Below are 8,604 nucleotides of genomic sequence, written 5' to 3' on the forward strand. Positions count from 1 at the left end.
ATGACCTCTCCTTTGACAACTTCTTGCATGTGGGGGTTCAATCTTCTTTGGGGTTGAATGGTAGGTCTATGGTCGTCCTCTAGATGAATTCTATGCATGCAAAAGTCGAGACTTATCCCCTTAAGGTCATCTAGACTATAACCTATAGCCTTCTCATGTTGCTTCAACACATCAAGCAATTTTCCCAATTGGTCATCATCAAGTATATCATTAACAATCACGGGTTTGGTCTTTGATTCATCAAGGTAAGCATATTTCAAATTTGGGGGAAGGGGTTTCAAAGTAGGAGTTTGTACCTTACTTTCTTCCTTTGGAGTTTCATTGAGAATTTGCTCCATCTCCATTAGACATTCCATTCTCATAGCATACTCAACTTCACTTTCATCAACCTCATCATATTCAAATCCCATGATGGGTTCTTCTTGCTCTTGAGTTTGTAAAATATCCTCTAGGATGGATTGCTCATCCTCTATGGGTTGACATGCTTCTACTAGAATATTATGCACCAACTCGGATTGTGCATGAGTAAGTTCCTTGTTAGCTAGAGCGGCCTCAAAGAGATCCACCTCCAACTCCCAATACATGCTCTTAGCCTCACTTGCTTCTAAGGCTTCTAGTGCTTGCATGGGATCCTTGAAGTAAGGGATACTCAAGTGGTCCTCTACAAAACAGTCTATGAAATCCATCTCGCAAAATATCAAACAACTCGAAAAATGATTAGAACAAACCTTGAGGGGTTTTACTTCCTCAAGGCGAAGAAAGACACAACTAATAACAAAAAGGAAATCTAAGTCAAACAAACACCGTCCCCGGCAACGGCGCCATTTTTGATGCGATCCCGCTAAGTGTTCACAAATTAAGATGTGGTCGTTGGTCACGGTCAAATCAAAACACAATTTATAGCTTAACAAGCAACTCTACAATTAGTAAAGAGGCAAGTAAAGGTCGGATCCCAAGGGACGGGAGTTGAAATGAGATTTCTATTGTAACTAGTGGTGTCTAAGGGGTGTCACAAATTGGGTTGATGTAGAAGGTTACTAAACTAGAATAACAATGAAAATAAACAAGCAAGATGAATAAAAAGGGGTGTAAACAATTGATTAAAGGCACTAGGGTGTCATGGGATCATAGGGGAATCATGGGATATGATCATACAAACATGTTCTCAAATTATAAGCAAGCAATTATTGTTGTGATGGATTGAGTTGGGTTATATCTTACAATCCTAGGAAAGTTTGGGTCCCGGAGCCGAATCGATTAGATTGTACAACACCTATAAGTCGACTTAATCTTCCCTACTCAACAACATGCATGGTCTAATGAGACTCGAGTTGGGTTATGTCTTACAAGTCTCATTGAAAAGATAGGAGATGATAGTAAATGCAAGGATTCATAGGCTTAGCATTTCATCAAATATAACATGTGCATGAGTTGAGATCAAAACAAGCAAGCAAATAAAACATGAAAGCATATTAATTTAAGCATGAATCATTCCCCATGTTGGTTTCCCCTAATCACCCATTAACCCTAGCTAAGAGACTACTCACTCATTATCATGTTGATCATGCTAGCAAGGTTGTCAATCATACTAACAATATGAAACATGATGAATAAATGAAAGTAATTAACAATAATTAAAAAGGGATTAAGAGATTATACCTACTAATGATTCCAATAATAAAGCAAGAATAATAGAAGTACTTGAATGCTAGATTGAGAGGTTGTCAATCTCCCAATAATAACCCAAATAATCTTCAATTACCCAAAATAAAGGATGAACAAAAGAGAGATTAAAAAACTAAAACTTAGATTAAAACTTGATTAATACTTGATTACAATATTGAAGAGAGATTTGATTGATATTAACTACACTAATTATTGATAAGAAGAACATGCTCCTCTAATTAGCCTAATGGGGTTTTTATAGTGAAAATTAGGGAGGATGCATTAGGTTTAACTAAGGGCTAAACTAGTAATTACACTTTTTAAGTTGAGCAAGGAGGACCCGGTATTTTCTGAGAGAAGGGCTTCTCTTTTCGTAGCTTGAAGTAGACAACCCATGCTGTGGGGAAATCCGGGCGGAATAAGGTCGGGACGGCCGAATTTGGGCGGTGGAATCCGAGCGGATTCTGGGGAATCCGGACGGATTTGTTGAGGGGGAATCCGAGCGGATTCTGGCACGGGACGCTCGGATTGTGCAGGACGGACGGATTGTTAACAATCCGCTCGGATTGTCAGTCAGCATAGTAACTTCTTCTTTTCTTCCCTTTTCTTCATAAATTCCTTGGGGATTTCCTTGGGGACTCAAGGATCTTTCCTCAACATTGCTCTTCTACTATGATATGTACAAAGGCCTTCTAATCTTGTCTCTCCTTGATGCTTGGTCATTGAATTCGATCAATTTAGTCTCGTTTTGCCATGAAAATGCAAGATTCTTACTCCTTTCCTACCAAGGGATCAAAATCTCAAAGAATATGCAAAACAAAGAACTAAAGATAGGAAATGACCCAAATAAGCACTAAAAAGCATGGAAACAAGGCTAATTCGGGGGCTAAATATGCGCCAATTATGGTCACATCAATTTACTTGGCAATGTAGGGAGGTATCTCAATTGAGTCTGGGTCTGGGTCATCCTCAATATCATCGTAAATAGAATTGCATTCAAGATAACACAAAGAGTAAGCAGAACCTGCTTTATTCATATTAAATTTTAAGAAAAGTTGAAACAAAGAAGCCATCCGATCTGTGGTCAGCGGCGGTAAAGGGACAGTTGTTGGGACATTTTTTGAACTACTGTTGCTACTTGAGGCTAAGCTAGGAGAAACAAAGGGAGTGGGGATGACGACATGAGGAGACTTCCTAGTAACTTCTCTAGACTCCGACTCTGACTCCGACTCTGACTCGAATTTATCGTCTTCTGGTTCTCCTTTGAACATCTCTCCTTCTCCAGTGGTGAGCTTGAAGAGTCTTCCTTGATTGTTGGTCCACTTGATTGATTTTCTCCATCCTTTCTGCTGGTTCGCGTTTGTTTCTGTGATTAACACGGTAGGGTTGAAGTGATTGTCTTGAAATATCATGGTAATGATCTCATCCTGCGCGGCTCTAACAAATCGATCTTCTCCAAATAGTAGACTAACAGCTTGTTCGTCTAAGCAAGGTGCTTGACGAGCCTTGACGGTAGGAACCGTTTCTGGAGGAATGAAGTAGCAATCGTGAAAGATCTCGATTCCGGCTCCCTTCCTTCCGAGATAGTGCCAAGGTTCGGAAATCCGTGAAAGAGTTCTTGACTTCCTTCCTTAACGAAGTATCCATTTAGGGTAGGGAGATATGGTCGCATTTGGACTCCTACATGCTTACGGCTTTGAACTTGAGCAAGCATCTCGAGAACTTCCTCTTTAGTGGGTTTATATCCTAGTCCAAGTGGTATTCTTTTTGAGTTGCCTTCCTTGTACGGTGCGAAGGTGTTTCTTCGGGCAGGGTTCAAAGGCATTCCTGGGAAGTATCCCTGGGATTTGAGTATGTGGTTGACCACCAAGTTGGAGTAGGGATCGTAGTATAGGGGTGCCAACTCACTTTCTATGACACTTATGCTTTGAAAGCCCCCAAGTTCATATACTGGATCCACAAGGACTTGATTATTTGACTTCTTTTCGATTATTGCCTTAATGGGCGACGAAGTGATCATCACCACTTTGCCATTTAGTGGGATTTTGATATTTTGGTGAAGGGTGGATGTTACCGCTTTGGAAGCGTGATTCCAAGGTCTTCCCAGAAGTATGTTGAAGGAAGCTTCAATGTCCACTATTTGGAAGTTAACGTTTCGCTCAATTGGTCTTGTGGCTATGGTTAGGTTAATGAGTCCAACTACCTTTCGTCGTGTACCATCATATGCGGGAACACCTTGATTGGTAGGGGTCCAATCCGACTCTTTCATGCCTAGTTTATATGCTGTTTTCAAGGGTACAACGTTGACCGCGGAGCCATCATCCACCAAGGTCATTTGCACATTCTTCTTTAAGCAAATGACAGTGATGTAAAGAGCCAAGTTGTGACTAGCGCCAAAGGGTGGCAAATCTTCATCTGAGAAAGTAATAGGATTACTTAGCTTCGGTGATTCTTGGAAGACCAAGTTGACTACATCGTCGGGTGTGGAGTTATGTGCTACGTTTAGTTTGGCCAAAGCTTGCAGTAAAGCTTGGCGATGTGGGAATGAGCTTGCTACTAGTTGCCAGACTGAAAGATCAGCCTTTGTCTTCTGTAATTGCTTGAGCAAATGATCAGTAGATTCATCTTCGTTATCATTTGGTGTGATAACGTTGGTTGGACCATTTTGAGTAGTACTTTGATATGGACGCCACGAACGAGTTAGGTGGTCCACATCTTGGTCTTCACCATTTTGGACTATTTCCTTGACAAAGGTGTGTTCAATGAGATACTCTATAATACTCCGTATTTATGAGTCTCTGGGTACTCTATCGAGTAGGCCTTACTATGTCGAGTAACGGTGAGTTGCATTTTATAAAAGTTTCTGACCTGTTGGGTATTCGATCGAGTAACGTGGGTACTCGATCGAGTAAGGGGGCACTCGATCGAGTACCTTAGCTACTCGATCGAGTAACCGGTTTACGGGGAGTTATTTCTCGGGTTTTGTTAATTATGCGATTAAGGTATATAATCTTTTCCGTCATTGTTCTAAACACTTTTCAAAAACCTAAATTACTGTCAAGAGAGAAAGCAAAGTACGTTCTTCACTTTAATCGCATTGTTAACAAATCCCGGAGTTTGGAAGGTCGGTTTTCATCGTTCGTTATACCGTTGAGATCCTTGCGTCGAGGGTAAGACCTATGTACCGTTTTTATGGTATTTCCTTTAAGTTGTTTAAACCCTAATATGGGAATTTGGGAGTTTGGTGTAGATTGTGATTTGGTAGTGTTTATGTGTTTGTATGATAGGAGGAGGTTTTGTAGAAGAGGCTTTTTGATACAGCTGTTGAGACCGTCTGATAGTTGTGCTTTCCAGGTAGGATTTCCTACCTCAGTATTAGTCCCATAATGTGATGTTGATGTGTTGTGGTTGATTGAATAATATAGTAATTGTATTGTGACGGTTTGTTGATTGTGATTGTTTGTCTCTGGTTCTCGAGGCGTGTTCTCGGCTGAGTGGCGTCACTTGCGGGAGTGGCTTCACGCCCTCGTTTTGCCCTTCGTGGAACCCGCCACGGAAGGGGATGTGCACATTAATGGACAGGGTTATCGCTCATTATGAGGAGCGGGGATTTGGTGGGTACGGCTGCGGTCCCCGTCCAGTGGACAGTCGGTGATTGAGATTGATGGGACTGATGTGATTGTGTGTGTGACGGTGTGAGATATATGTTTATCGTATTGTTGATATATATATATATATATATATAGATTGTGTGATTAGTACTGACCCCGTGTTGTTGTTTGTAAAACCTGCGGTGATCCATTCGGGAATGGTGAGCAGTAATTGAGCAGGTTTGAGTTGAGTCACATGGGATTGCTGAAATGTGCCACTATCAGATGATAGAAGTCTTCCGTTGTAGCTTAGTCGTTTAATAAACTTTACATTTAGTTGATTAGACAGTTAGTTTGAGAACTTGTACCCGTATTTTGGGATTTGGCTTGTTTTGTACTTTTCACTAAAGTTATACTATTAAATGTTGTTTCGTTATTGTCTTATGAATATCATGCCTCGGGTAACCGAGATGGTAGTATCCTTATACCTGAGTGGTCCTGGTAAGGCACTTGGAGTATGGGGGTGTTACAAATGGTATCAGAGCGACGATCCTGAAACCTGTAACCAATGAATCTAATGAATATAGGGAGTCAATTAAAATGAACCCGGGGTAAAGGTTGTAGGAGCTAATGCAAAGGCTTGGGAGACGTCCCTGAAGTCACGAACTTGCCCTACAATTTTGAACCGGTCACATGGGGGTGTATGTCGAGGTCGTATGCGTTGTTTGTCAGCTTGTGTGTGGATGTGATGAAGTATGTGTAATTGTTGGATGTTGGGAGTTGAAAGTTGAGAATGTGAAAGAAAGATTGATGAGATATATAGAACTGTTGTTGGAATGAGAAGCATGATGCATGTTTACTATGTGGCGTTTAATAACATGATAGAGTTATTTCGTTGATTGTATGAAAAGTTGTGTAACATTATATGCTTAGTTATGATATAATGTTGGGATTTATAAAGTTGTTTATAATGTTGGAATACGATATAACATGCGGGTAGCGTTTTTGAGTTAGCATGACTCGATCGAGTGAGACTGACTTGATCGGGTGGGTATTTGACAAATTTGAATCCAGAATCGTGTTTTTGGGCACTCGATCGAGTACCTCGGGCACTCGATCGAGTAGGGGGTCACTCGATCGAGTAGCCGGGCTACTCGGTCGAGTATGTTAGAGGTCAGAAGGTCTGTTTTGGGTCTGGAGTCGGGGCACTCGATCGAGTATGATGGGCACTCGATCGAGTAGCCTGGTACTCAATCGAGTAGGTTAGGAAACTCGATCGAGTATGTCCTGGGCAGTTTGCTTTCGTGTTTTGAGGTCTTGGTACGTATGTTTATATCCACCCCTTTTCTGATATAGTTTCAAGATGCCGCCCAAGAAGAATGCTTTGTATGCGAGAGCTGAGCTTATGAACATAGATGATATCGTTAAGATGTTGGAGCATCAGGATGCTCTTACGGAGGCTTTAAAGACGGTGGGAAAGGATAAGGATAAGGATAAGGAGAAGGAGGTTGATCACTCTAAAATCAGCCTCTATATAGCGAGGTTTAACCCGAAAGAGTACAAGGGGGTTGGGGAGCCTAACCTTCTTGATAACTGGCATAGAGAGATGGAGAACAAATTAGATTTGGTTCATTCGTCCGATGAGATGAGAGTAGAACAAGCTGCGTTCTACCTGAGGGAGGCAGCTGGCAAGTGGTGGGATACGGTGAAAGTGAGTGCTAAGGAGTTGTATGCGAACCAAGGTTTACCTGCTATACCTTGGGAAGAGTTTCGTAAGGCTATGAGAAAAGAGTTCGTACCGGAGCATGTGAGGAGTAAGTTGAGAGAGGAGTTCGATGGGTTTAAGATGACATCTGACATGTCTGTGACCGAGTACTACAGGCAGTTTAATGAGAAGTCTAGGTATGCTGAGGATATGGTTTTGAGTGAGGAGAACCTGGCGCTGAGGTTTGAGAGGGGGTTGACCCCTAAGATCATGGACAAGTTACCCGTGGGAGTCCTTTTTGATGTTAAGGAAGCTTATGAGAGGGCTGGGAGAGCTGAGAGGTTGGTGGAGATGGCTCAGGAGAGAGTGAGTGAGAAGAGAAAGGCTAAGAGTGAAGGTGGAGGCCAATCTAGTCACAAGAAAGGCAACCACAATCAAGCTAAGGGGTTTTCTTCTGGGTCAGGATTCAGTGCTGGGGCTTCCTTTGGGCGTGGCCGTGGAAGTGTTAATGGTAGTTGGGGAGTGACCTGTTATAGTTGTGGTGGTGTAGGCCACAAGAGACATGAGTGCACAAGTGCACCTGGAACTTTCCAGAGACCTGCGTAGAGCTATGCGAGCAATATACCGACTGGATCATGGTCAAACCGGGAAAGTCAGAGCTATCAGAGTGGAGGTAACCGCAACGGCGATAATTCTTATCAGAAACCACCGACGAACAACAACAACAATCAAGGGTCGGGTGCTAAGCCGACCACATCAACCAGCACTGTCCAGGGAGGTGGACAGAAGACCAGTGGAAAGTTGTTCATGATGGAGAAGAAAGCAGCTGAAGATGATGCACACGTTATCACCGGTACTTTTATTGTTAACGGTATTCATACCTTTGTTTTGTTTGATTCGGGGGCGTCTCAGTCGTTTGTATCTTCGAGTCATGTTAAACGGTTGGGTTTGAGGGTATATGAGTCTGTTAGTGAGGAAGTTTTTATACCTTCGGGTGAGTCTGTATCATGTGGGAGGTTATATAGGGATGTACCTATGATAGTTGGGCAAGTTGATCTACCTGTAGACTTGCTAGAGTTTCCTTTTAGCGGTTTTGAGATGATAGTTGGGATGGATTGGTTGGGAAAGTATAAAGCTAAGATAGACTGTTATCAAAAGAAAGTGTCTTTAAGAGGTCCTAAGGGTGTTAGTGTGTCTTATGGTGGGTTTCTGGTCAAACCCAAAGTTAAGTTGATTGCAGCTGTTACTTTGAAGTCTTATCTGAGGAAGGGATGTCCTTTGATCTTGTGCCATGTGAGAGATTACCGGATAGAGAGTCCGACGGTTGATCAGATACCGGTGGTGGGAGAGTTTGAGGATGTGTTTCCGGAGGAGATTATGGGGTTGCCACCGAAGAGAGAGATAGATTTCACAGTTGAGTTGAAACCGGGGACGGGGCCAATCTCTAAGGCACCGTACCGAATGGGTCCTAAGGAGATGGAGGAGCTTAGGAAGCAGTTAGATGATCTGATAGAGAAGGGATACATTAGACCAAGTGTATCGCCGTGGGGAGCACCAGTCCTTTTTGTGAAGAAGAAAGATGGGAGTTTGAGGTTGTGCATAGACTATAGAGAGCTGAACCGAGTGACGGTGAAGAACAAGTAT

Source organism: Silene latifolia, unplaced genomic scaffold, assembly GCF_048544455.1.
Source record: "Silene latifolia isolate original U9 population unplaced genomic scaffold, ASM4854445v1 scaffold_313, whole genome shotgun sequence".
NCBI classification, from domain to species: Eukaryota; Viridiplantae; Streptophyta; class Magnoliopsida; order Caryophyllales; family Caryophyllaceae; genus Silene; species Silene latifolia.